Here is a 27,923-nt window from a genome sequence, read left to right on the forward strand (position 1 = left end):
TAATTCTGGTTGGTTTCAATCTTTCATTCGGAGGTCGAGCAGGGCTCATAACCCAGTTACGTGTCCTTGCGTCTAGCTCCCTCTGGCTGAAGTTGACGGGAATTAAACGGAAGGTACATCCGACTTTGAATAAACTTCAAATATTAATAAAGTAGTGATTAATAATGAGTAGTGCACCACACTTGAGGGGAGTATCTTAGAAATCTCTAAAGGGAAACTAGATAAGTACATGAGTGAGAAAGGAGCAGAAGGATACGTTGATAGGGTGAGATGAAGAGGGGTGAGAGGAGGCTCATGTGAAAATAAACACCAATTAAGCCAAACGGCCTGTTTCTGCACTGTAATTCTATGTGTGTAACTTTCCGTGGTTGGATTTGAACTCACAATCTCTGGATTGTTAATCCAGCACCACAGCAATTCGGCTGTCATACCTGGAGACACACTGAAATTTCATTCCATGTCTTCTCTAGGCCTTGGCCTTTCTCTTGCAACCCTTCCAATTTTTCAAGCCTTTATATTTCTATTCTTTTATGATTCTCACCCCTGTGACTGTCAGGCCACAACTGGCCAGGCCATTGGTCCTGACTGTCACTGAGCTGATTTAATTGGTTTTTAATTACATCTTCCAGTTGATGACACCCAGTTCTTTACTCTACCAGGTTTAATCTGATTTGGAACAAAGCCCTTTTCATTAGGACTAGATACTTCAGTGTCTTGGTGTTCCCGACTCATGGGGTTCTCTTGCAATGTCCTTATACTTTCTATGAAACTGCTTGCATTTGCAAGATTGAGAGTTTAAAACTTACATTACTGAAAATCAATTAATCTTTTTGTTGTTTATTATATGCAGCAATCAAAAATCGATTACATAGGTTGTTGATAACATAATTTATGAATTACCTAACTCAATCAAGGCCTATTCAAAGCTTTCAATTACTCTTAATAAAGTGATACAATAATGCAGGATACAAAATGGCTGAAGAAGCCACCACCATGAGCTCCAAAGGGCTTCCCTGACCTCGTTTTATTAACCCATTCAACACTCTTGGCTTTAAATCAATTGATTTTAATAAAAACTGATTCCATAAACTCCAAAACGAATTCCATCCACCCTCAACACTACAGAGAGAGGGGGAGGGAGAGAGTGGGGGGGGAAGAGAGGGAGAAATTACTCCCCATCTCCTGTGTGTGTGGTGACCCCAGCACTGCACATCATCGCTGCCTTGGATGCTGTGGGTCTTCCTCTTCTGGTCTGCTGTCAAACACATCCGAGGCCAAACATCCCACACTGATGTTGTCAGTTTGAAAGCCTCCGAGGATGAAGAATGCTTTTCTCACACTAAAAATCTCTGTCAAACTGCTGTCTCTGTTTGCCTGGGGGAACTGAGACAGCAGCTGCAATAAATGAGGTTTTATTCAGATGGGACAATGACAAGTTTAAATCTCCACCGGATCTGCTGCTCAAAGTCGCCTCCGTTTCACCGGTCAGTTTCCCAAGCTTCAGGAAACTCATCTTTGTTTGCAGCCATTTGAATTTTAAATAATGTTCCATGTGGTGTGTAAAATAGTTACAGCCCATAAACCTTTATTTACATATGATGACATCAGAGGTCACATTAATATGGAAAGTCACAGTGTAAAAAGGAATTTATGCAAACATCCCCCTTTTTGTTTGCAAGATACTCCACATAAATACTGATACTAAGACTGATGGGGCATAGCATCGTTCAGTTTGTGTTAACATTCTGGATACAAACACAACTGGTTGTCCTTGTTGCATGAGGGTTGCTCCAAGTCCTGTTTCACTGGCATCTCACTGCAGGGTGACTTCATCATTGACATCATCATACCTCAGCACTGGCGTTGTCATCACTAGTTGTTTAATGTGAGTGAAAGCTGCTTCTTGTTCTGTGCCTCAATACCACTGGATATCCTTTGCAGTGAGGTTGTGTAGACATTCACACTCCGATGAAAGATTGGCTAGAGCTTGGTTAGGTAGTTCCCATGTGGGTTCACTGATGTTCCAGGAGGTCCTTCAACTGTGTGAAGGATTTCTGACAGAACTCAAACCGATATCTCACATCAAAAACATCAAAAAAGCTTTATCACAAACCTCACACTTCAATGGTTACTCGCTGGTGTGGATCCTCTGATGGAGCAGGAGTTTAAGTGACTGTAAGAATGATTTGTTGCACATCTCACACTTCAATGGTTTCTCCCGTGTGGACTGTCTGATGGACCTGGAGCTTCGAAAACTTTGTGAAGGTTTTGTCGGATACCTCACACTTGAACTGTCACTTCTGTGTGAATGTGTTGATGTACACGGAGGGTTCGAGACTGCGAGAATGATTTGTCACACACCTCGCATGTGAATGGCTTCTCCCCTGTGTGGATCCTCTGATGGACCAGGAGCTTCGATAACTGCGTGAAGGCTTTGTCACACACCTCACACTTGAACGGTCTCTCCCCAGTGTGGATGCGTTGGTGGCTACGGAGACTTGATGACTGTGAGAATGATTTATCACACATCTCACACGTGAATGGCTTCTCCCCTGTGTGGATCCTCTGGTGGACAAGGAGCTTCGATAACTGCGTGAAGGCTTTGCCACACACCTCACACTTAAACGGTCTCTCCCCAGTGTGGATGCGTTGGTGTACGCAGAGGTACTGAGACCGCGAGAATGATTTGTCACACACTTCACACGTGAACGGTTTCACCCCGGTGTGGACTGTCAGATGGAGCAGGAGTTTTGATAGCTGTGAGAATGATTTGTCACACACCTCACAATGGAAGGGTTTCTCCCCTGTGTGAATGCGTTGGTGTACACGGAGGTTAGATGACTGTGTGAATGATTTATTGCACACCTCACACTTGAATGGTTTCTCCCCTGTGTGAATGCATTGGTGTGTGCGGAGGGTCGATAAATGCGTGAATGATTCGTTACACACCTTGCACATAAACGGTCTCTCCCCTGTGTGGATGCGTTGGTGGACACGGAGGTCCGATGACCACGAAAATGATTTATCACAAACCTCACACCTGAACGGTCTCTCCCCTGTGTGAATGCGTTGGTGTTCCCGGAGGGTCGAGGATTCTGAAAATGATTTGGTGCACACCTCGCACATGAATAGTTTCTCCCCAGTGTGAGTGCGTTGGTGGTTGAGGAGGTGCGATGACTGCGAGAATGATTTGTTACATATCTCACATGTGAACGGTTTCTCCCCTGTGTGAGTGCGTTGGTGGACACGCAGGTCTGATGACCGTGAGAATGATTTGTCACATACCTTGCATTTGAATGGTTTCTCCCCAGTGTGAATGCGTTGGTGGTTGAGGAAGTTGGATGACTGTGAGAATGATTTGTCACACACCTCACACGTGAATGGCTTCTCCCCTGTGTGAATCCTCCGGTGTCTCAAGAGATTAGAGGACTTGGTGAAAGTCACCTCACAAACCTCACACCTGAAGGGTTTCGACCCCAGGTGAATCCTCTGGCGTGTCAGGAGGTTCGAAGATGTCACAAAAGCTTTATCACAAACCCCAGACTTGAATCCTTTCTCTTCCATTGGCTCCCGTGTCTCAACAGAGGTTGTTACAGATGTGTCTTGTGCGTTAGGAGATCCCATGAGCCAGTGGAGCCCTCCTCACATGGCTCACACTTGAACAGCCTCACCTGTAGGAGTCAGTGGTTCATGAGGCTCGATGAATGATTGAAGCTCTCGCCACACTTGGAGCACACTCACTTCTTCCCAGCCTCACCCTGACCGATCGCTCACAGCTGAACCTTCGGAAAAGTTTGTTCTGAGGGAAGGTTTCACACTACTGACCAGTTTCAGATCTCATGATATGTCAAAGCTCCCCTGACCCAACCAATTTCCAGATGATGTTTAACTGCCCAACCTTCTCTATGTTGACCAATGCTGTGAAGGGACTGGATGTCTTCCCACAGTTGTGCAGTTGGTCCTTGGGTGCTGGTCAGGATGTACCTGTGGTGTCTATCCTCTCTGTATTCTCTGGTGTAGTATGGTGCAATCCTTCTATAAAACAGGAAAAGGAAACATGATTTCCTCCAACTCACTCTCCTCCTTTGCTGAAGGGATTGACTCCTCAGTTAAGAGACTGTTCCACAGTGAGTGCCAGTCTGCTATTCCCCTGTGTGGGGATCAGATGCAAGTCCATTCTTTTCCCTCATTTGACTGTCACACACCCTCTGTTCCCAGCAGGGACACTGGATAGTGACCAGGAGCAGACAACGTGGCTACTTTCTTTCCACCACCCAGCCTCCCCAACTTCCCAGGCACCGTGAGGGCAATGTAAAAGACAGTCGGGCAGAGTATAAAACAGGCTATCAATTCACTATGAGCTTGTGTCACGCTGGTGAAGACCAGTTTTGCCCTTAGTGTATGTGTTTAATATAAAAAACACTCAGGATAAGTATTAATTCAATGGAGATTTTGAAATCTCTCCCATTGATTTCCTAAATTATTTGAAGAAAACACACTGGACAGGAAGTGCTAGAAGCTAAGGAAAATATTGCTTCAGTGTAGCTGATTGAAGGGTTCTGGTTTATCCTGGGAAATTAGATACACTGCACTCACTCAGACTGCGCATCCCAAATTCAGCTATCAGCCACAGCACTGGGCAAAACTATCAAATCCAAGCCCAGGATTTTGGGAAAGGCCAAGGCCTTCAGGTAAAATCTTTAAAATCGGGATTAAAAGACATTTCAATAAATGTGTCTCTGCACCTCCCAGATAATTACACCTCACCTTCTCATATTCAGTAATGAGCCATCAACAAAAGTCAGCCTGTAAATCAGAAGGGAAATGCTTCCAATAAACACACTCAATATCCAACACAGCTCCAGGCAAACAGTTCAGCACAAAGCACCGAGTAAACAGCTCTCTCAGCTGGATCTTCTCACACAGCATAAGGGGCATTTCCACACCTGATTCCCCACAGGATAGTCAGGCTGCCTGAACATTAGTGTGGATATTATGTGATGTAATTATTATAAATTGTGTTCCTTCACTCACCATCTCCTGACTTGGTTTTCAGTCCCTACAGGAAGTTGCGGATATTATGGGATTTCTCGATAAACTTTGCTCTCACCTTCCCCTCATTTGATTGGGCAGAGGGGGGATGGAATCTCTGATTGACGTCTCTCACAGCCAATTAGAAATTGGTATTAAAATAACACTAGCCAATTACAGATGAGAGGGTAAGACTTTTCACCGCAACAAAAAGAAAAATACCTGGAAAAACTCAGGAGGTCTGACAGCATCTGCGGAGAGGAGCACAGTTAACGTTTCGAGTCCGTATGACTCTTCAACAGAACATTTCTTATCTTCTTCGAGATGTGCGCACGCGCTCTAGAGAAAGGCAAACGTGCTCAGAACTTCATTACCCATGCTGCATGTGGCGGTGCGCCGGCGCAGTAAGGAGTGGCTGTATGCAGTCGCGGAAGACGAACCCCGCGGTATCTGATGGGACTTGTGGCGGTTGGCGCCCAACATTAAGGAGTTCTTATCTGAGAAAGCGCGAGCCCGAGCGGCTGTCACGTGGGTGGGGCTGCAATTGGAGGTGCTGCACCTGTAAATCCCAGCCCCGGGCGGCGGGAACCAGGATCGCAGCCGTTTGACCCCCCCCCCCCCCACCCATCCACTTGGTTAAATGGATAACATGGGACTACATTGGTTTTCTGTGACTGGTGAGAGACTGTTTTCTCCAGACTGTGGAGTAAAAGTATAAAAGTTTGACTCTCCCAGTTTTGACTCCATCTCCCTTACTGCTGCTGAAGGGCCTGTCCTCCATTTAGCCCCTGCCCCAGTTAAGATTGTAGATCTAAGGTGCTCCGCTCCATGGCCCGGTCCTCAAATCATTTCTCTCCCTCTTGAAGCTGTCTGCTTGCCATTCCTTTACTACTAGATTTCTGTTTTGTCTGGTGGTGAGGGGCATTTCTTTCTAACTCGAGGTAAAATGGGACAGATTGTAAGAGACCCTCTGTGAATCTGACATCAGGTCATCAGATGGTTTTACACAGGGGCAGCGTGTGGATGAGAAATAGGAGGGGACTGAGGATAGACCCTTGGTCAGTCTCCAGAGCGATGGGGGTGGGAAGATTAACCATTGCAGGAGATTCTCTGGCTACAACTGAAGAGGCAAAAGTGGGCCAAGTGATAACAGTCCCACTCACTGGACAACAGAGAAGAGTTGGAGGAGGAAGATAGTGTGGTTGGGCGTGTCAAAGGCTGCAGAGAGGTTGTTTCCCTCTCCACAGATGTTGCCTGACCTGAGTATTTCCAGCATTTTCTGAATATATATCAGATTTCCAGCATTCACAGTATTTTGCCATTGTATTTGAAGAGCTGGGTGTGTGCGCTTTAGGGAAGTGTAGACTATGGGGTAATTTGAAGGAGGTTTGAAAATAACAATGGTTGGTGTTCATGACTTCATGTGGACAAATTATTTCAATTGGATAGGTTAGGGGGTGGGGGGGGGGCGGGGATCAAGGGTCATATTTCCAAGTTGTGCAAGAGCAGAGCTACAGATTCATCAATCATTACAATTAGCAAGGCAGGCCAACGAGGACATTTTATGTCAAAAATCAATCAATAGCACTAGGGTCCATTTTTTAAGGAATAGAATTGAAAAACAGAGAAGTTATGTTGAATTTGTACAGAACCTTGGTTAGACCACATTTGGAGAGCTGTGCACAGTTCGGATCTCCATACTGAAAAAGGACATAAATGAACTGGAGAAGGTGCAAAAATATTTATAGGGATGATATTGAGAATTGAGATTGTAATTATCAGGAAAGAACTGAACAGGCTGACATTCATTTCCTGAGAAAAGAGAAGACTGAGGACATGATAGAAATTTTTAAAATGATGAATTATAAAATTAAGAATTTGAGTGAAATGGAGAGAAGATTCTCCCACTTGTGTGAGGGAGTCCAAAACTAGGGGCCAGAAATATAAGATGGTCAATAATAAATCCAATGAGGAATTCAGGAGAAACCTCTTTACCAAGAGAACGATTAGAATGTGGACTTTGCTCTCACAGGGAATGGTTCAGGCAAATAGTTTTGATGTCTTTGATGGGAAACCAGGTAAGTACATGAGGGAAAAAGGAATAGAGGATCTGCTGATAGGGTGAGATAAAAGGCTGTGTTTGTTGCCAACGATGTGCATGTGTAGTTTTAGTGTTTTACTCTGTTCTGTCACTGCGAGTGACAGAGTCAGCAGCGCCCAGGAGTAAAGATGATGTTGCTCAAATCGTCAGAGTGTGTTTTAGGCAACGTCCTTAATTCCTAATTGAAGTGGATTAACCAGAGAGCCTGTCACTCATGTCGAGGGAGTCGGTTTTCCGGGTTGGGACTCCTGTCAGACTTGGACTTTGGGCAGTGAGTTTGGTCCAAGCGGGAGTCAGGCATTCGTTTATCAGTTATGGGATTTTGTGGATCTGAGAGAGAGATTGTTTAGCATGATGGATTTTATTTGATTGGTGAGTATTTCTAGTCTTTAAAGTAAAGTAAGGTCTTAAGCTTATGTTTAGATTGCTAGTCTTTTTTTTTCTTTTTCTTAAAGATAGCTTGTTAAGTGTAAGATCGACACTGGTGTGTATTAAAAAAAATTATACTAAAGTCTAAAGAGTGGGGATACTGGAGTAATTAATTAATAAATTGAATAAAATACAATAGCAATGACAGTACGGGTGAGGTGTTGCTGCTGCAGCATGTGGGGTGGGAGCTGCTGGACACCAAGATGATCCAGAGCGAACACATCTGTACCAAGTGTTTGCAGCTCGAGGAACTTCGGATCCGAGTTAAGGAGCTGGAGTCCGAGCTGCAGACGTTGTACCACATCAGGTAGGGGGAGAGTTACCTGGACACATTTGTTCCAGGAGGCAGTCACACCCCTCAGATTAGGTCATTCAAATTTGGTCTGGAATTAGGGGCAGGAGGGCGTGGCTGCAGGTGAAGCAGTTTTGGGGACCCTGGAGATAGTGTTCGAGGAGCCTCGGCCCCTGCAACTGTCCAACAGTTACAAGGTTCTTGCAAGCTGTGTGGATGAGAGCAGGAAGATGAGCGAACAGTACTGTGGTACAGGGAACCATTCATGTGGGGGAAGGAAATAGGAATGTAGTAGTGGTAGGGGACAGTATAATTACGGGGATAGATATTGCTCTCTGCAGCCGTGAGTGAGTCCCGAAGGCTGTGTTGCCTGCCCGGTGCCAGGGTTAAGGACATCTCCTCAGGGCTGGAGAAGAAGTGGGAGGTGGGGGGGGGGGGGGGGGGGGTCCAGTCATCGTACATGTTGGTACCAATGATATTGATAGGACTAGAATGGAGGTTCTGCTGAAAGAATTTGAACAGTTAGAAACTAAATTAAAAAGTAGAACCTCCAAGGTAATAATCTTGGGGTTTCTACCTGAGCCACGGGCAAACTGGCATAGGGTAAATAATATCAAGGAGTTAAATGCGTGACTCAGAGATTGGTGTGGGAGGAATGGGTTTCAGTTCATGGGGCATTGGCACCAGTACTGGGGTAGAAAGGAGCTGTTCGAGTGGGATGGGCTTCACATGAGCTGTGCTGGGACCAGTGCCCTGGTTAACCGAATCACTCGGGCTGTAGAGAGGGCTTTAAACTAAATAGAGAAGGTTCTGGAAAGGGGATACGTAGGCTTAGAAAGCAAGAGGACATGGCAGCCATTTAGGTAATGATATCCAGAGTGTGATAGAAAAGGACAGAGTGTACAAACGTTAAAAAAAGCAGCACATAGGGTCAAAAGGGGAAAAAATGGTTGAAGGGCAAAATTAATGGCTCTTTACTTAAATGCATGTGGTATTCGGAACAAAATGAATGAATTAATGGCACAGAGTTTAATGCAAATGATCTTACAGCCATTAAGGAGACATGGTTACAAGGAGATCAAAACTGGGATCTAAATATTCAGGAGTATGTGAATTTTTGAAAGGACAGGCAGGAAAGAAAGTACGAGATGGAATAAGTACGTTAGCAAGAAAGGATCTTGGATCGGAAGATGTAGAATCCATATGGATGGAGGTAAGAAATAACAAGGGGAAGAAGACACTGGTGGGAGTAGTCTATAGGCCCCATGACAGTAGCTATTCTGTAGGACAGAGAATAAATCAGGAGATAATGAGGGCAGGTAAAAAAGGCAGTACATTAATCATGGGTGACTTTAATCTTCATGTAGATTGGGAAAATCAAATTGGCAGAGGTAGACACGAGCAAGAATTCATGGGGTATATTCGGGACTGTTTCTTAGAACAATATGTTGTGAATCCAACTAGGGATCAGGCTATTTTGGATCTGGTAATATGTAATGAGGCAGTTTTAATAAATGATCTCAGAGTAAAGGATTTCATAGGAAAGAGTGACCATAATATGGTAGAATTTAGCGTTCAGTTTGAGAGTGAGAAACTTGGGTCGGAAACAACTGTGCTAAACTTAAATAAGGGTAATTACAAGGAAATGAGGGAAGAGTTAGCTAGAGTGGACTGGGAAAGCAGTTTAGCAGAAAAGATGGTTGATGAACAATGGCAGACGTTTAAGAAAACAGTTCATGACTCTCATCAGAGATATATCCCAGTGAGGAAGAAGGATTCAAGGAAGGGGATAAACTAACCATGGTTAACCAAGGAAGTTAAGGATATTATCGAAGTGAAAGAAAGAACATACAATGCGGCTACGATTAGTGGTAAGCCAGAGGATTGGGAAAGTTTTAAAAACCAACAAAAGATGACCAAAAAAATAATAGAGGGAGAAAATAAACTTTGAAGATAAACTAGAAAGTCATATAAAAACAGACAGTAAGAGCTTTTTTAAATATATAAAAAGGAAGAGAGAGGCCAAAATGAACATAGGCCCCTGAGAGAATGAGGCTAGAGAAATAATAAGGGGGAACCAGGAAATGGCACAGGAGTTAAATAAATACTTTGTATCAGTCTTCACGGTAGAAGATACTAATAGCATTCCAAAAATACTAAATAATCATGGGGCAAAAGGGGAGGTCAGAAATAAATACAATAACTATCACTGGAGAAAAAGTACTAGGGAAACTAATGGGGCTAAAAGCTGATAAGTCCCCTGGACCTGATGGGATACATCCTAGGACAATAAAGGAAGTAGCTACAGAGATAGTGGATGCACTAGTAGTAACCTTCCAAGAATCCTTAGATGCTGGAAAAGTCCCAGAGGATTGGAGAATGGCCAATGTAACACCCTTATTCAAAAAGGGAGACAAAAAACAGGTAACTATAGGCCAGTTAGCTTAACATCTGTCGTTGGGAAAATGTTGGAGTCTATTATAAAGAATGTAATAGCAGAGCATTTAGAAATACATAATCTAATCAAGCAGAGTCAGTATGGTTTCATGAAGGGGTAGCCATGCCTGACAAATTTATTAGAATTCTTTGAGGAGGTAACGATAAAGGAGAACCAGTTGACGTAATATATTTGGATTTCCAAAAGGCGTCCAATAAGGTACCGCACATAAGGCTACTTAATGAGGGTAGTATATTAGCGTGGATAGAGGATTGGCTAATTAAGAGAAGACAGAGAATTGGTATAAGGTGGGCATTTTCGGGATGGCAACCTGTAACTAGTGAAGTGCCACAGGGATCACTGCTGGGGCGTCAATTATTTACAATATATATTAATGACTTAGATGAGGGAAGTGAATGTACTATCTCCAAGTTTGTGGATGACACAAAAATAGGTGGGAAGGCAAGTGGTGAGGATGACACAAGGAGTCTACTGGGGGATATAGACAGGTTAAGTGAGTGGGCAAAAATTGGCAGATGAAATATAATGTGGGAAAATGTGAAGTTGTGCACTTTGGCAGGAAGAATAGAGGAGCTGAATATTATTTAAATGGAGAAAGACTGCAGAAGGCTGCAGCACAGAGGGATTTGGGAGTCCTTGGGCATGAATCCCAAAAAGCTAACATACAAGTTCAACAGGTAATTGGTAAGGCAACTAGAATGCTAGCTTTTATTTCAAAGGGAATGTAGTATAAAAATAGGGAAGTCTTGCTAAAACTATAAGACACTAGTTAGACCACACCAAGAAAATTGTGAACAATTTTGGTCCCCTTATCTAAGGAAAGATATACTGGCATTAGAGGCAGCCCATAGAAAGTTCACTAGGTTGATCCCAGGTATGGGGGGATTTTCTTATGAGGAGAGGTTGAGTAGGTTGGGGCCTGTACTCATTGGAATTTAGAAGAGTGAGAGGTGACCTTATTGAAACATATGAGATTCTTAGGGGGCTTGACAAGGTGGATGCTGAGAGGCTGTTTCCCCTTGTGGGAGAGTCTAGGACCAGAGGGCATAATCCCAGAGTAAGGGGATGCCCATTTAAAACAGAGATGAGGAGGAATTTCTTCTCTTAGAGGGTAGTCAATCTGTGGAATTCTTTACCGCAGAGGGCTCTAGAGGCTGGGTCGTTAAGTATATTCAAGGCTGAGATGGACATATTTTTAATCAGTAAAGAAATCAAGGGCTACGGGGACAAGGCAGGGAAGTGGAGTTGAGGATGATCAGATCAGCCATGATCTCACTGAATGGCGGAGCAGGCTCGATGGGCTGAATGGCCTACTTCTGCTCCTTCGTCTCATGGTCTTATGGTTTACAACCAAATCAGCCCCAGAGGCTATATTTCAGATTTTCTGTTTGGTATTTTTTTCCGACTGCTAGCAACAAAAGGCAGTTTCCCGAAGCAGAGGATGCTTCCTATGAAATTAAACGTGCCCCCTTTACAGGTGCTTCATAGGTCTTATCATTAACGACTTTACAATAAAGCAGTATCAACATCCTGGGGCTTACCATTGACCAGAAACTGAACTGGACTAGCCATATAAATACTGTGGCTACAAGAGCAGGTCAGAGGCTAGGAACCCTGCAGCTAGTATCTCACCTCCTGACTCTCCAAAGCCTGTCCACCATCTACAAGGCACAAGTCAGAAGTGTGATGGAATACTCCCCACTTTCCTGGATGAGAACAATTCTGACAGCATTCAAAAAGCTTGACACCATCCACGACAAAGCAGCCCGCTTGTTTGGCACCCCATCTACAAACATTCACTCCCTCCTCCACCGACACACAGTAGCAGCAGTGTGTACCATCTACATGATGCTCTGCAGGAATTCACTAAGGCTCCTTCGACAGCACCTTCCAAACCCACGACCACTACCATCAAGAAGGACCAGGGCAGCAGACACATGGGAACACCATCACCTGGAGGATACCCTCCAAGTCACTCACCATCCTGACTTGGAAATATATCGCCGTTCCTTCACTGTCCCTGGGTCAAAATCCTGGAACTGCCTCCCTAATAGCACTGCGGGTGTACCTACAGCACATAGACAACTCACCTTCACCTTCTCAAGGGCAATAAATGCTGGCCTAGCCAACGACACCCACATCCTATGAATGAATAAAAAACCCCAAAGATCACGTACATGGGCTGCCCGTCACTTTCTCCTGTTTCATTTTAAAAGCAGGAAATACAACACCATCAAACCATTACTAACAAAATAAATGAATATGTTTATTGATTTGGAAAATTTCAGACAGAAGCAGAAAAACACTACTGGAAATTAATGGGACTAAATATGTATTCCATACTATTTACAGCACAAACGGGAAAATGGCGTATGTGCATGGTGACATCATTGACACATGCGCAGAGGGTACTGACAGGCACGGCGCATCGGAATGACATCATTGGATTTCTGTGCACTCGCAGACCAGTGTACATGTGCAGACGGGTATCGGCAGCCATCTTGCGTAGGCAAGAGACACAGTGGAAATAAAATAGGTAAGGAGAAAGCTCACTGGAGCATAAATAAGCACTGGTAGAAAACAGTTGTGCCGAATAGTCTATTTCTGTTTTAAAAGCTAGAATCAAAACAAAAATGCTAGAAATACTCAGTAGGTGTCCTTTGTTTTGTTTCCTCTGAGTGCAGCGTGACATTAGTCACTGGACTGAACAACTTTCCATGCCTTCAGTAGGTGTGTTTCTCCACTCTAAGATTGCCTTGTACGCATCTGTGCTGGGTCTAGTCAATTTTTTGATGATCCCTTTGGCAGTTTTCACCGTTGTCTCAGCCTTTCCATTTGACTGGGGATAGTGTGGAGATGACATGTAGCGCTGAATTTCCCAATCATTCAACTCGTGAATTGAGGGCTGTTGTCACTCATCACAGTGTCAGGAATGCCATGACAACTGACGTGTGCTTTCAGGCATTCTACAATCTCACTGGTAGTCGTTGACATCAGCTGGTCTAACTCTCAGTATTCTGAATAGTAGTTGACTGTGACGAGATAATCAGTTCCAGTGATAGTGAAGAGATCTTCTCCAAGCTTCATCCATGGTCTGTCTGGGATGTCATGAATCATGAGCAGCTCTTTATCTTGTTTAGCTTGATGTTCATTACAAACTGACTGATGTGATCCTTAATCTCATTGCTCATGTTTGGCCAGTAGATCACTTCTCTTGCCTCCCTCAGATTAGACTCGATTCCTTGATGGTTTGTGTGGATGTGCTTCAGTATCTCTTTTCTCATCTCTTTAGGGATAATGACCCTAGTCCCTTTGTACAAGATGCCATCTTGAGCGATTACTTCACCTCTGTCTGCCCAATACTCTCCTACAGCAACAGGTGTATCCTTGATGGTTTCAGGCCATCCTTTCATCACAACTTCCTGTAACATTTTGAAGAGTTGTTTCTCATTGTGTAGTTTGCTTGATCTGAATAAGACACTTGTCTGTCAGATTCACTGTCTCTGATGTTTGATGATTTCCAAAGCATGTCGTTCTGTTTCTTTTTGTTGAATCTGGAAGATTTCACACTCTGTACTAGCATCATCAACATTCCTCAAAGAGAGTGCAGCTCTTGACAGCATATCCGCGATGTTCATCTGCTTCCCTTGCTTATACTTCGCTTCCAAGTGATATCTCTGCAAACGAAGTAACAACCTTTGCAATCGCTTTGGAACAGAGAGAAGCAGTTTGAGAAAGATGCTTTGAAATGTCTTGTGGTCAGACTGCACCATCACATTCTCTCTCCCAAACAGGTACTGGTTGAAATGCTCACAAGCCAGGCTCTCTTTCTCAATCTGTGTATAGCATCATTCAGTTTGTGTTAACGTTCTGGATGCAAATACCACTGGTTGTCCTTGCTGCATGAGGATTGCCCCAAGTCCAGTTTCACTGGCATCTCACTGCAGGGTGACTTCATCATTGACATCATCGTACCTCAGCGCTGGCGTTGTCGTCACTAGTTGTTTGATGTAAGTGAAAGCTGCTTCTTGTTCTATGTCTCAATACCACTGAACATCCTTTGCAGTGAGTTTGTGTAGAGGTTCACACTCTGGTGACAAATTGGGCAAAACTTGGTTAAAGAGATCTTGTGTGGGCTTGCTGATGTTCCAGGAGGTCCAAGAACTGTGTCAAGGCTTTATTAAAGAACTCACACCAATAGGATTTCTCCCCCCCTGTGAGTGTGTTCATGGACCAGGAGATACGTTGATTGTGTGAGAACCTGGTCACCCATCTCACACCTGAATGGTTTCTCTCCAGTGTGACTCTGCTGTTGCTTCAGGAGACCAGCGGATGGTTGAAAGTTGTCGCACAAATATTGCACCTGAAGAGTTTCTCCCTGTGTGAATCTTCTGGTGTCCCAGGAGGGTTGACAACATCATAAAAGCTTTCTCACAAACTGCCCACTTCAAGGGTTACTCGCCTGTGTGGATTCTCTGATGGAGCAGGAGGTTCGATTACCTCAAAAATGATTTGTTGCTCACATCGCAATTGAATAGTTTCTCCCCGGTGTGAATGACTTAGTGTCTGCAGAGGTTTCCTGACTCTGAGAATGATTTCTTTCTCACCTTACATGTGAACGATTTCTCCTGTGTGAATATGTTGGTGTTTGCAGAAATCTGAGGAGATGAGGATGGTTTGTCACACACTTCATATGTGAATGGTCTCGCCACTGTGAATGCGTTGGTGTACAAAGAGGTTTGATGAGTCAGAGAATGATTTCTTATACACGTCGCACCTGAATGGGCTCTTTCCTGTGTGAATGCGTAGGTGTACATGGAGGTGCAATGACCGCAAGAATGGTTTGTCACACACCTCACACCTAAACGGTTTCTCCGCTGGGCGAATGCATTGGTGTGTGTGAAGATCCGATGACCTTGAGAATGAATTGTTGCATACCTCGCACATGAATGGTTTCTCCCCTGTGTGAATCCTGTGATGCTGCAGAAGATGTGATGACTGAGAGAATGATTTCTCACACACCTCGCACCTGAACGGTTTCACTCCTGTGTGAGCGCGTTGGTGTTTACGGAGGCCCCCTGATGCTGAGAATGATTTCTCACACACCACACATATGAATGGTTTCTCCCCTGTGTGAATGTTTTGGTGCTTGCAGAGATCTGATGATGACGAGAATGATTTCTTACGCACCTCATGTGAAAGGTTTCTGCCCAGTGTGAATAGGTTGGTGTTTGCAGAGATCCAATAATGATGAGAATGATTTGTCACACACCTCACAGGGGAATGGTTTCCCCTCTGTGTGAATGAGTTGGTGTACGTGGAGATTCGATGACTGCGAGAATGATTTGTCGTACACCTCACACACGAATGTCTTCTCCCCAGTGTGAATGAGCCGGTGACCTGCCAGGTCTGATAATTGTGCAAAGCCCTTGTTGCACACCTCACATTCGAATGGCTTTTCCCCAGTATTACTGTGTCAGTGATTCTCGACTGTTGATAGATGTGTGAAAGCTCGATTACACACCTCGCACTTGAATGGTTTCTCTTTCATATAGTTGTTCTTCTGTTACTGGTGGGACAACAGATGCACCTTGTGTGTTAGGAGATCTTATAAGCCTGTGGAGCCCTCCTCACACACCTCACACTTGAACAGCCTCTCACCTGTAGGAATGAGTCAGTGGTTCATGAGGCTCGATGAATGATTGAATCTCTCACCACACTTCTTCCCAGCCGTACCCTGACCGATCGCCCACAGCCAAACCTTTGGAAAGGTTGGTTCTGATGGAAGGCTCCACACTACCAACCAGTTTCAGATCTGATGATATGTTAAAGCTCCCCTAACTCAACCGATTTGCAGATGATGATTTCACTGCCCAACCTTCTCTGTGTTGAGCAATGCTGTGAAGGGACTGGATGTCTTCCCACAGTTGTGTAGTTGTTCCTTGGGTGATAGTCAGGATCTACCTGCGGTGTCTATCCTCTCTGTATTCTCTGGTGTCGTACGGTGCAATCCTTCTGTAAAACAGGAAAAGGAAACATGATTTTCTCCAACTCCCTCTGCTCCCTCATTGAAGGGGTTGACTCCTCAGTCTTTTATTTATACTTTCACAAGATGTGGGTATCACTGGCTAGGCCAACATTTATTGCCCATCCCTAATTGCCCTTGAGAAGCTGATGGCTCGCTGCCTTCTTGAACCGCTGCAGTCGAAGTGGTCTAGATGCACCCACGGTGCTGTTAGTGAGGGAGTTCTAGTGTTTTGACACAGCGACACAGATACAGTTACAGATACAGCGAACCGATACAGTTCCAAGTCAGGATGGTGCGTGGATTGGAGGGGAACTTGCAGGTGGTGGTGTTCCATGCATATTGTGCCCTTGTCCTTCTATGTGGTAGAGGCCGTGGATTTGGAGGGTACTGTCAAAGCAGGCTTGGTGAGTTCCTACAGCGTATCTTGTAGGTAGTACACACTGCTGCCACTATCCATCAGGAGTGAATGAATTAGGTGGTGGATGGGGTACCAATCAAGCGGGCTGCTTTGTCCAGGATGGTGTCAAGCTTCTTGAGTGTTGATGGAGCTGCACTCTTCCAGGCAAGTGGTGAATATTCCATCACACTCCTGACTTTGCCTTGTATATGTTGGACAGGCTTTGGGGAGTCAGGAGGTGAGATGCTTACTGCAGAATTCCCAGCCTCTTACCTGCTGTTGGAGCTACAGTATTTATGTGACTGTCCGAGTTCACATCCTGGTCAATGATAAACCCCAGGATGTAAATAGTTGGAGATTCAGCCATGGTAATGCCACTGAATGTTAAGGGGAGATAGTTAGATTCTTTCTTGTTGGAGATGGTCATTGTCTGGCATTTGTCTGGTGTGAATATTATGTTCCACTATCGGCCCAAGCCTGGATATTGTCCAGGTCTTGCTGCATGTGGACATGGACTGCTTCAGTATCTGAGGATTCGTGAATGGTGCTGAACATTGTGCAATCATCAGCGAACATCCCAACTTCTGACATTAGATGCAGGGAAGGTCATTGATGAAGTAGCTGAAGATGGTTGGGCCAAGGACACCATCCTGAGGAACTCCTGCAGTGATGTCCTAGAGTTGAAAGGATTGACCTCCAGCAATCATAACCATCTTCCTTTGTGCTAAGTATGACTCCAATCAGTGGAGAGCTTTCCCACTGATTCCCATTAACTCCAGTTTTGCTAGGGCTCCTTGATGCCTCTTGAGTTCAGCTCTTATGTCCTTGTTTGGACCAAGGCTGTGATGAGATCAGGAGCTGCCTGGCCCCGGCGGAACCCAAACTGAGCGTCAGTGAGCAGGCTATGACCCCTTCCATCACCATGGTTGAGATGGAGCAGCAATTAGGCAGGTTGGATTTATCCTGCTTTTTATGGACAGGACATACCTGGGCAATTTCCCAGATTGCCGAGCAGATGCCAGTGTTGTAGATTTACTGCTACAGCTTGGCGAGGGGCGCGGCTAATTCTGGAGCACAAGCCTTCAATGATATTACTGGATTGTTGTCAGGGCCCATAGTTTTTGCAGTATACAGAGCCTTCAGCTGTATTTTTGATTTCACGTGGAGTGAATTTAATTGGGTAAAGATTGGCATATGTGTTGTTGGGACCTCAGGGGCAAGCCGAGATGGATCATCCACTTGGCACTTCTGGCCGAAGATTGTTGCAAATGCTTCAGCCTTGTCCTTTCCACTGATGTGCTGGGCTCTTCCATCATTGAGGAAGGGGATACTTGTGGAGCCTCCTCCTCCAGTTAGTTGTTTAATTATTCACCACCATTCATGACTGGAGTTTGCAGGACTGCAATGCTTAGATCTGATCTGATCCATTGCTTGTGGGATCGCTTAGCTCTGTCTATTGCATGCTGCTACTGTTGTTTGGCATGCAGATAGTCCTGTGTTGTAGCTTCACCAGGTTGACACCTCATTTTTAAATATGCCTGGTGCTGTTCTTGACATGCTCTCCTGCACTCTTCATTGAACCAGGGTTTATCGCACGGTTTGATTGTAATGGTAGAGTGGGGTACACGCCGAGCCATGGGTTACAGATTGTGGTTGAATACAATTCTGCTGCTGCTGATGGCCCACAGCGCCTCTTGGATGCCCAGCCTTCAGTTGCTAGAGCTGTTCAAAATCGATCCCTCTTACCACAGTGGTATTGCCATACAATACGATGGAGGGTATCCTCATTGTGAAGGGGGGACTTTATCTCCATAAGGACAGTCCATGGTTACTACCAATACTGATGTGGACAACGCATCTGTGACTGGTAGATTGGCGAGGATGAAGTCAAGTAGGTTTCTCCATTGTGTTGGTTCCCCCACCACCTGTCCCAGACCCAGTCTAGCAGCTATGTGCTTCGGACTCAGCCAGTCGGTCAGTAGTGGTGTTATTGAGCCTCCTCTTGGTGATGGACATTGAAGTCTCCCACCTAGAGGACATTCTGTGCCCTTGTCACCATCAATGCTTCCTCCAATTGATTGGTCAATTGGCGTACAACATGAAGCACTGATTTATCAGCTGAGCGTGGGCAGGAGTGGCTGTGGTAAGTTATAATCAGTAGGCTTTCTTGCCCATATTTGACTTGATGCCATGAGACTTCATAGTTTTTGGAGTCAATGTTGAGGACTCTCAGGGTAACTACCTCCTGACTGTATAACCACTGTGCCCACGACCTCTGGTCAGTCTGTCCTGCCAGTGAGACAGGATGTACCAAGGGAGGGTGATGGTGGTGTCTGGGACATTGTCTGTAGGGTATATTTCAGTGAGTATGATGATTTCAGGCTGTCTGTTGCTTGACTAGTCTGTGAAACAGCTCTCCCAATTTTGGCACGTGCCCCCAGATGTTACTAAGGGGGACTTTGCAGGGTCGACAGGGCTAGGTGTACTGTTCTCATTTCCGGTGCCTAAGCCGACGCCAGATGGTCCGTCCAGTTTCAATGCACTGTGACTTTGTAATGGTTTCACACAACTGAGTGACTTGCTCGGCCACTTCAGAGGACAGTTAAGAGACAATCACATAGCTGTGAGTCTGGAGTCTCATGTAAGCCAGACCAGGTAAGGGTGGCAGATTTCCTCCCCTAAAGGACATAGTGAAGCAGATGGGTTTTTATGACAATCGACAATGGTTTCATGGTCACCATTGCTGACACTAGCTTGTAATTCCAGATTCATTAGTTGAATTTAAATTCCACAAGCTACTGTGGTTGGATTTGAACCCAGGTCCCCAGAGCATTAGCCTGGGCTTCGGGATTACGAACCCAGTGACTACAGCACCACTTCCTCCCAGTTAGAGACTGTTCCACAGTGAGTGCCAGTCTGCTATTCCCCTGTGTGGGGGATCAGAGGCAAATCCTTTCTTTTTTCTCACTTGACTGTCACACACCCTCTGTTTCCAGCAGGGATACTGGATAGTGACCAGAAGCAGACAACGTGGCTACTTTCTTTCCTCCGCTCAGACCCCATCTTCCCAAGCACTTTGAGGGCAATGAAAAAGACAGTCGGGCGGAATGTAAAACGGGCTATCAATTCACTATGAACTCAAGTCGTGCTGGTGAAGGGCAGTTTTACCCTTCGAGCATGTGTTTAATATAAAAAACACTCAGGAGAAATGTTAACTCAATGGAGATTTAGAAATTTCTCCCCTTGTTTTCCAAAATTATTTGAAGAAAACACACTGGACAGGAAGTGCTAGAAGCGAAGGAAAATATTGCTTCATTGTAGCTGATTGAAGGGTTCTGGTTTATCCTGGGAAATTAGTTACACTGCACTCGCTCAGACTGCACATCCCAAATTCAGCTATCAGCCACAACACTGGGTAAAACTATCAAATCCAAGCCCAGGCTTTTGGGAAAGGCCGAGACCTTCAGGTAAAATCTTTAAAGATGGCATTAAAGACGTTTCAATAAATATGTCTCTGCACCTCCTGGATATTTACACCTCACATTCTCATATTCAGTAATGACCCATCAACAAAACTCAGCCTATGAATCAGAAGGGAAATGCTTCCAATAAACACACTCAATATCCAACACACAGCTCCAGTCAAACAGTTCAGCACAAAGCACCAAGTAAACAGCTCTCTCAGCTGGATCTTCTCACACAGCATAAGGGTCATTTCCACACCTGATTCCCCACAGGATAGTCAGGCTGCCTGAACATTAGTGTGGATATAATGTGGTGTAATTATTATAAATTCTGTTCCTTCACTCACCATCTCCTCACTTGGTTTTCAGTCCCTACAGGAAGTGAAGCAGCTGTGGAAGAGGAAGAGGAGCGAATGGGCAGAGTGGGTGGGGCTCTCTGATTGAAGTCTCTCACAACCAATCCTAATATTTCTGGAGCAACATGAGTTTCCTGAAGCTTGGGAAACTGACCAGTGCAACTGAGGCGACTTTGAGCAGCAGATTAGGTGGGGATTTAAACTTGTCATTGTCCCATCTGAATAAAACCTTACTTATTGCAGCTGCTGTCTCAGTTCCTTCTGGCAAACATTTGACAGAGATTTCTAGTGTTGGAATAGCATTCTTCATCCTTGGAGGCTTTCAAATTGACAACATCAGTGTGGGACGTGTAACCTCAGATGTGTTTGACAGCAGACCAGAAGAGGAAGAGCCACAGCATCCAAGGCAGCGATGATGTGCCGTGGTGGGATCAGCATCAGGAGAGTGGGGCACAAGAGAGAGAGGCAAGGACAGAGGGACACGAGAGAGGGACGTAGGTGGGATGGACACAGGAGAGAGAGTGCCACACAGGAAGTGGGGACAGGGTAGGTACAAACAGAGAAGATCGGCAAAGAGGAGTTTGGGTCAGTGTTTGGAGAGTGACCCCTGTGCTCGGGGAGTGACCCCTGTGCTCGGGGAGTGACCCCTGTGCTCGGTGAGTGACCCCTGTGCTCGGGGAGTAACCCTTCTGCTTGGAGAGTGATCCTGTGTTCAGATTGTCACACTAGAGCTAGAGCACAGTTCTGACTGGGGAGTGACTTTGGGAATGATTCCTATCCCCTCAGCAGAGTTCTCTGCTGGCCTATTCCTAGAAACTAGAGTCTCCTTTTCAATCGTTGAATATCTTCTCTGTTATACATTCAACTTTGGTGAAAAGTACCCTTTTGGTTTCTCAATTCCAGTTTCATCTTCTTGCAACAATACAGCACCAATGCCAACATCACTTGCTTCAACTTAAATTGTTTGGCATAATTAGATACTGTCAAAACTGGTGTCATAGCCAATACAGTTTTCAAACTGTCAAATGTCTTCTGAGAATCCTGTGTCCATTGAAACTACTTGTTCTTTTTTAATACTTCAGTCAATGGAGCAACCACACTGCTAAAGTTTGGTACAAATTTCTGGTAAAACCCACTCATGCCCAGAAATCTCAAAACTTCTCATTTTGTTGTAGGCATGGGGAAATGCACGATGGCTTTGACTTTCACAGCTCTCGTGGTAAGCCACCTTACCATGTCCAATGGTATGGCCTAGATACATAACTTGTGCTTTTGCAAACTCAGTTTTAGCCAAGTTCATCACCAAATTAGCTTCTTGCAGTCGATTGAATAGTTCTTCCAGATGTTGTAAATGCTCCTCCCATGTTTGATTTGAAAACTATCAAGTTGTTAATATAAACAGCACCATTGCTCAGTCCTGCAATTACTTTGTTTGTCAGTCTTTTAAATGTTGCTGGTGTATTTTTAATAACAAATGACATGACTTTAAACTGATGTAGTCCATCTGGCATCACAAAAGCCGATATCTCCTTTGTTCTCTCCGATAATGGTACTTACGAATATCCTCTTAGCTAGTCAATCTTTGTGATAAACTTTGATTGTCCCACTTTCTCAATGCAATCTTCCAACCATAGTATAGGATATGAATCCGCTTTTGTCACTGCATTCACCTTTTGATAATCCACACACATTCTTTGTGTTCCATCTGGTTTCAGTACCATCACAATAGGCGAACTAGACTCAATGATGTCATTTTGAAGCATGAATTCAATTTCTTTCTGTACTTGTGATATTTTTTCTGGACTTAATCTATAAGGATGTCGCCTTATTAAAAATGAATCCCTTACACTTACATCATGTATAGCTAAATTTGTCCTCCCTAGCTTATTCCCACAAATAGCTTTGTGTGACTGCAATAGCTTCTCCAAATTACTTTGACACTTGTCTGGAAGATAACTTAATATTACATTTAAATTTTTAAGTACCCCCTCATTATCCAATTTGATTAGAGGAAAATGAATTTCAGAATCCTTCATTTCTACCTCTTTCTCCTTATTAACCACCAGTAATACCTCCTTTTGGTCCTCTTCCCTGTTAAAGTACTTTTTAAGCATATTAACATGACACACCATCTGCTTCTTTCTTCTGTCTGGAATATTTATTAAATAATTTACTTCACTCAGTCTCTTTTCAATCCTGTAAGGCCCAGTTAGCCTTGCCTTTAATGATTCACCCAGTACCGGTAACAAAACTAACACATTCACCCCAGCAGCAAAACTACGAGCTGTGGCTCTCCTATCTGCCTTCATTTTCATCACTTGCCATGATATCTTTAACTATTCTCTAGCTAACTCAATGCTCTTTTCAATCGTCCCCTGAAGTTTGTCACATAATCCAGGAGAGCAGTTTCCGAATTTTGATCCTCCAATTTCTCATGAATCAATTTCAGTGGTCCCCTTTCCACATGACCATAGACTAATCCAAAAGGTCTAAATCCAGTCATGCATTAGGAGCATCCCTGATAGCAAATAATAAGAACAGAATTCCCCTTTCCCAATCCTGTGGATAATCTTGACTATAAGCCCTCATCATGGTTTTTAAAGTTTGACGCCATCTTACCAAAGCACCTTGTGATTCAGGATGGTAAACTGTTGATTTAAACTGTTTATCCCCAAACTGTTCATTACTTCCTTAAATAGCTGTGACATTAAATTTGAACCCTGATCTGATTGTATTTCTTTTGGCAAACCATATCTTGTAAAATATTTAGTCAACTCTTCCACAATTCTCCTTGCTGTAATATTTCGCAAAGGTATTGCTTCCAGAAATCTTGTAGACACATCCATTATTGTCAGCAAGCACTGAGTTCCAATTTTAGTCTTAGGGAGGGGTCCTACATAATTAATCCTGACCCTAGTGAAAGGTTCCTCAAATGCTTGAATTGAATTAAAGGTGCCAGCTTAATCACTGCTTGTGGTTTCCCTGTCACCTGGCATATCTGACATGTTCTACAGTATTTGACTTCATCTCTATGCAATCCAGGCCAATAGAAATGTTTTTGTATTTTTGCCTGTGTCTTCATAACTCCTACATTTCCCCCTATTAGAATTTCATGAGCTACTCTTAATGTCTCATTTCTGTATCCAGATGATATAACTATCTGATGCACTTCCATCCATTTTTCATATGCTGAATCTTGATAGGGTCTCCACTTCCACATTAACACATTACCCTTAAAGTAATAACATTCTGGAATACATTCTGTTTCTGAGTAAGCTATCTAATATAATTGTTTTATTCACAGATCCTCTTGTTGTAACTCTACCAACTTCCTTGAGCTAAACACTTCAGCTTCATTCTCTTCCATTCTCTCTCTCTGAACAATCTTATCGAAGATAGTATCAGCTAATTGAATTTAAAACCTTTCCCTGTCTTTTAACTTCTCCCTCTTCCTGTTTCAACCCCTGAGCCTGTGATTTCATTACTACACAATCTGGAAACAATCCAGGATGCTCTTTCTGCAATACCCCTGTTGAATGCACCTTCACAGGCTGCTCAACTACTGTAGGCATCACCACATCGTGACCATTACTTAAAATAGATTGAACCCATACAATGGGCAATGTTTCCACTGCTCCAACAATCACCTCACGTGTTTCCCACTTACTCTTTAAATTTACCTTTCACAATGGAATAGGTTTAGCATCTCCATGAACCCCGCTTAGTGGGTGGAATTTTCCAAGACTGCTGGCGGCGGGCCTGATAGGTGGGGTGCATGGAAAATATGGCGGGAGCCACTTCATGACGGTGTGAAGGCAGGTCGCGATCTTCCGCTCAGCCCGACAAGGGTGGGCTACGTTTCCCACTATCGGTTGGCGGGGTGCTAATTGTAATATATTAGCCATCCCGCCAGACTCTTGGAACCCTGCCATATTGGCCATCCATGTCAGCGGGAAAGCACGCCGACGTGTTTCACAACAGCGCGCAGGCGACGTGCACTTGGCGGCCTTCACTTTAGGGGAACTGAGGTAAGTGAGCAGCAGCGTTCTCCACAGCTTGCCCGTCATTTACAGGCCTTGGGCACCGCGGAGGGGGGGGTGCGGGAGAAACTGATGCCTGACCCCGCTGGCAGCTGCTGAGGGGTGTGGGGTGTCTGGGGGCAAATGCTGGCCAGCCTCGGAGGTGACTGCTGAGGGGTGGGGGTATCTGGGGGCAAGTGCTTGCCAGCCTCGGAGATGACTGCTGAGGGTGGAGCTGGTGGGCGTAGGTCAAGTGCTGCCCTGGCCCTGCATCTTGCGCGCAGGCAATCGAGGTGGGGGACAGGGTAAGCAAGGGAAGTGGCCATGCATTAGGGACACCTGTGAACTGACCATGCCTCTGCAATGAAGACAGATCAGGCGCAGACACAGTGATATGATTTGGGACAGGCTCTTAGCCTGCCCGCCCATGCAAGCAATGCGGAGGCACCAAAGGGCCACCAAGCGCTCCATACTTTACCCCGCCCCACTACCCCCCACACCCCCCTGGCACAGACTTCGAGTCCGCCACCACTTTATTGGACTGTGGAGCAATTGGACTGCACACGTTGTACAATCTCCTTGCCTATGCTGGCTATGTAGCAGTCACTGCTGGAGGCGCACACATCTCCTTGCAATCTCAGCATCCTGGTTTGGACCAGTGTCTCCCGTGTCGCAGGTTGACAGGTCAGCCATGCAGCACACTCATCTCTGGCCATCGAGGAGTGACCAGCACTCTCTGGGAAGCATAAAGGGACGGTCACACAAGGCCAGGAAAGGTACTATGTACAGCCATGATAACCACGTCTCTCTCTCTCTTTCATGCTGCAGGAGAACCACGTCAGGATCATGGATCCTAGTGACCTAGCTGTATGCCTGATGGTCTACAGAAACTGTAGAAGACTGAGGAGAGGCACCTGGCCATGCAAAGGCAGGAGCAGCAACCTCATGAAGAAGGGGCAGCAGGGGCTCCCGCACATGCTGCCGAGGACCGACAACGAGCCATGGCTGGTCGGCACCTAGCGACACCTAGGATCTATAGATGCCGCCTGCCACTCCTGCATATAACTGAGAATGAGTGTCGCCAACAACTGCGCATGCCTAGGGACCTGATGGCTCACATCTGCCACTTATTGAAGGACACAGCGCCAAAGGGACATGGAGAGCATCCACTGCCAGTGGCTGTGAAAGTGACCATGGTGCTCAATTTCTATGCCATTGTCTCCTTTCAGGACTCCACAGGTGATCTCTGTGGGATTTCACAATCCGCCACCCACAAATGCATCCATGAGGTCACGGATACCATCTTCTCCATGGCACACAGTTTTGTGCATTTCCCCCGGGACCGGTACAGCCAGGATGCAAGGGCCATTGGATTGGCCCTGATTTCGGGATTACCACAGATGCAGGGTGCGATTGACTGCACTCATGTGGTGCTCAGGTCTCCATCACTACACTCAGTGGACTTCATCAACCACAAGGGTTTCCACTCACTGAACGTGCAGCTGGAATGCGACCACCAGAAACGCATCCTGCAGGCATGTGCACGGTTTCCAGGGAGCATGCACAACGTCTACATCGTGAGTCACTCGTGGTTTCCCTGCAGTCTTCCAGGGTCCACAGAGGCTTCAGGGTTAGCTCCTTGTTGTTTCCAGTGAGTGTGATGCTGGAACATCACTTTGGTCTGAAGGCCACACAGAGCACAGGGAATAGGCTCCGGACTGAGACATCTTGTGCAGAAAGGTTTCATGTCTGAATGACACGAACACTGCTCATCAGAACAAGGAGCCACAGGCAGGGTGACATTCTTAAGAGTTTATTGACAACAGTGAACAGTATGTACAAGTGATCAACACCCATGTCCAGGCTGTGCAACTACTTTTACCCAACTTTCCTAACCATGCCGCTACGTCTTGATGGTCCTCGGACATCTACAGCAGAGGTGGAAACAGCCTGCTGACTGTGACTTCCTGTCTGTGATGACTTTTGTCCTCTGGAGGGCAGACACTTGGAGGGCCCTGGCCTGCTTTCGGGGTCCTGCTGTGAGGCAGTGGCACCCTCCTTGGCCTGCGAAGCTGTATCTGCGGAGGTCACAGGAAGAAGGGAGTCAGATGGGCCGGTCACTTCCAGAATCACCTGGGTGGATGGCCCCGGAGCGTGCGTCTGTTGATCCTCCTCCCTATGGGTGCCCGAAGGCCCTTGGCTGACTCAGTGAGCGGAAGGGGTGGCTGGAGAGATTGAGCAGCCCAGCACTCCTCTCACGTACACACTGTTGGAGGCCAACAATGGCATTAGCGATGGAGTTAAGTCCGCGCGGCAGAACAGGAGTGACATTCTGGACCAAGGTCTCCATTGCAGCTGCCATCCTGCCAGTGTTTACCTTGGTGCCGGCGCTGTCATCTCAGCCTGAAGATGGACAAACTCCTCCATCGTGCCTTGCAATCTGAGGAGTGCAGCAAACATCCCTTCCTGTTGTTCCCGACGTTGCTTTTGCAGCTCTAGCAACTGTGACATGATCGAGTCCAGAGGCTCGTCATCTGACTCAGACTCAGTAACATTCTGGCCTCCAGCAGTCCTCTGAATGCCAGGGACCTGGAAAGTCCATGTCTCCACCTGCTGTGGATCAGAAAGTGTGATGTGCTCACCAGATTGTGATCCCGAGGCTACTCTAAAGCTAAGTCTCACCGAGGTGTGTGCCTCTGCGCTGGGTGAGCGCTGTGATGGGACTTCAGGGAGGGTGCCTTCAGATTCCTCTTCAGAGGTTTCTTCGGAGCTTGATTGGAGGACTATGCCGGCTGTTTGACCGATGTGCGTGCAAAAGCAAGGGGAGATAATTAGTGCATGGCAGCGGCCTGTGAAAGAAGACACAATACTCATGGCATAATTGTCTGATGGATGTTGCACTGCTGGATCCTCACTTGGTAGAACAGCGCCAACCTCACCGTCAGCACAGGACTGATCTGGGTCATCGCTGGTCAGCTGGATGGCTCTGTTTTCGAATTCTGTCAGAACTTTGATTTCTGGCATCCTTCCACCTGTCTGCGACCTTTCCCTCCTGTTGTGAGCCAGTTTGTCCTGCATAGATAGAGATGGGGAGAGTGTATCAGGACTCCTGCTGGACCAGATGATAAGTATACCTGGCCTATGTGGCTGGTGAGTGGTCCCATGGATGGGATAAATACAATGACGGTGTGTGTGAAAGAGTGAATGGTGATGTCCCTTGTACTGCAGTGAGTGAGGGCCCTATGGATGTGTGATGGGTTTGTGAGTGTGTGAGTTGGGGGTGATGAAAAGAGTGATTTACCCTGGTGGAACGGAGGAGATCATTCATCCTTTTGTGGCACAGGGTGG

General features: G+C 45.6%; 1 protein-coding gene and 2 pseudogenes across 3 annotated transcripts in view; 1 reads left to right on the forward strand and 2 right to left on the reverse strand.

Annotated features, from left to right (window-relative positions):
• LOC144695164 (uncharacterized) overlaps positions 1 to 20,623 on the reverse strand; it is a 65,807-nt pseudogene extending 45,184 nt beyond the window's left edge. Inside the window, exon 1 of the transcript XR_013579894.1 lies at positions 20,548 to 20,623. The product of XR_013579894.1 is annotated as an uncharacterized LOC144695164 (transcript). The remainder of the gene's footprint in view (positions 1 to 20,547) is intronic.
• Positions 1 to 27,923, forward strand: part of LOC144695207 (uncharacterized) — a 469,933-nt gene that overhangs the window by 355,556 nt on the left and 86,454 nt on the right. The window lies entirely within an intron of this gene.
• Positions 1,051 to 20,587, reverse strand: LOC144695206 (uncharacterized; annotated as a pseudogene). Its single transcript, XR_013579901.1, has 2 exons — positions 20,548 to 20,587; positions 1,051 to 4,035 (listed from the first exon to the last, which is right to left on the reverse strand). The product of XR_013579901.1 is annotated as an uncharacterized LOC144695206 (transcript).

Source organism: Cetorhinus maximus, chromosome 21, assembly GCF_964194155.1.
Source record: "Cetorhinus maximus chromosome 21, sCetMax3.hap1.1, whole genome shotgun sequence".
Classification (NCBI taxonomy): domain Eukaryota; kingdom Metazoa; phylum Chordata; class Chondrichthyes; order Lamniformes; family Cetorhinidae; genus Cetorhinus; species Cetorhinus maximus.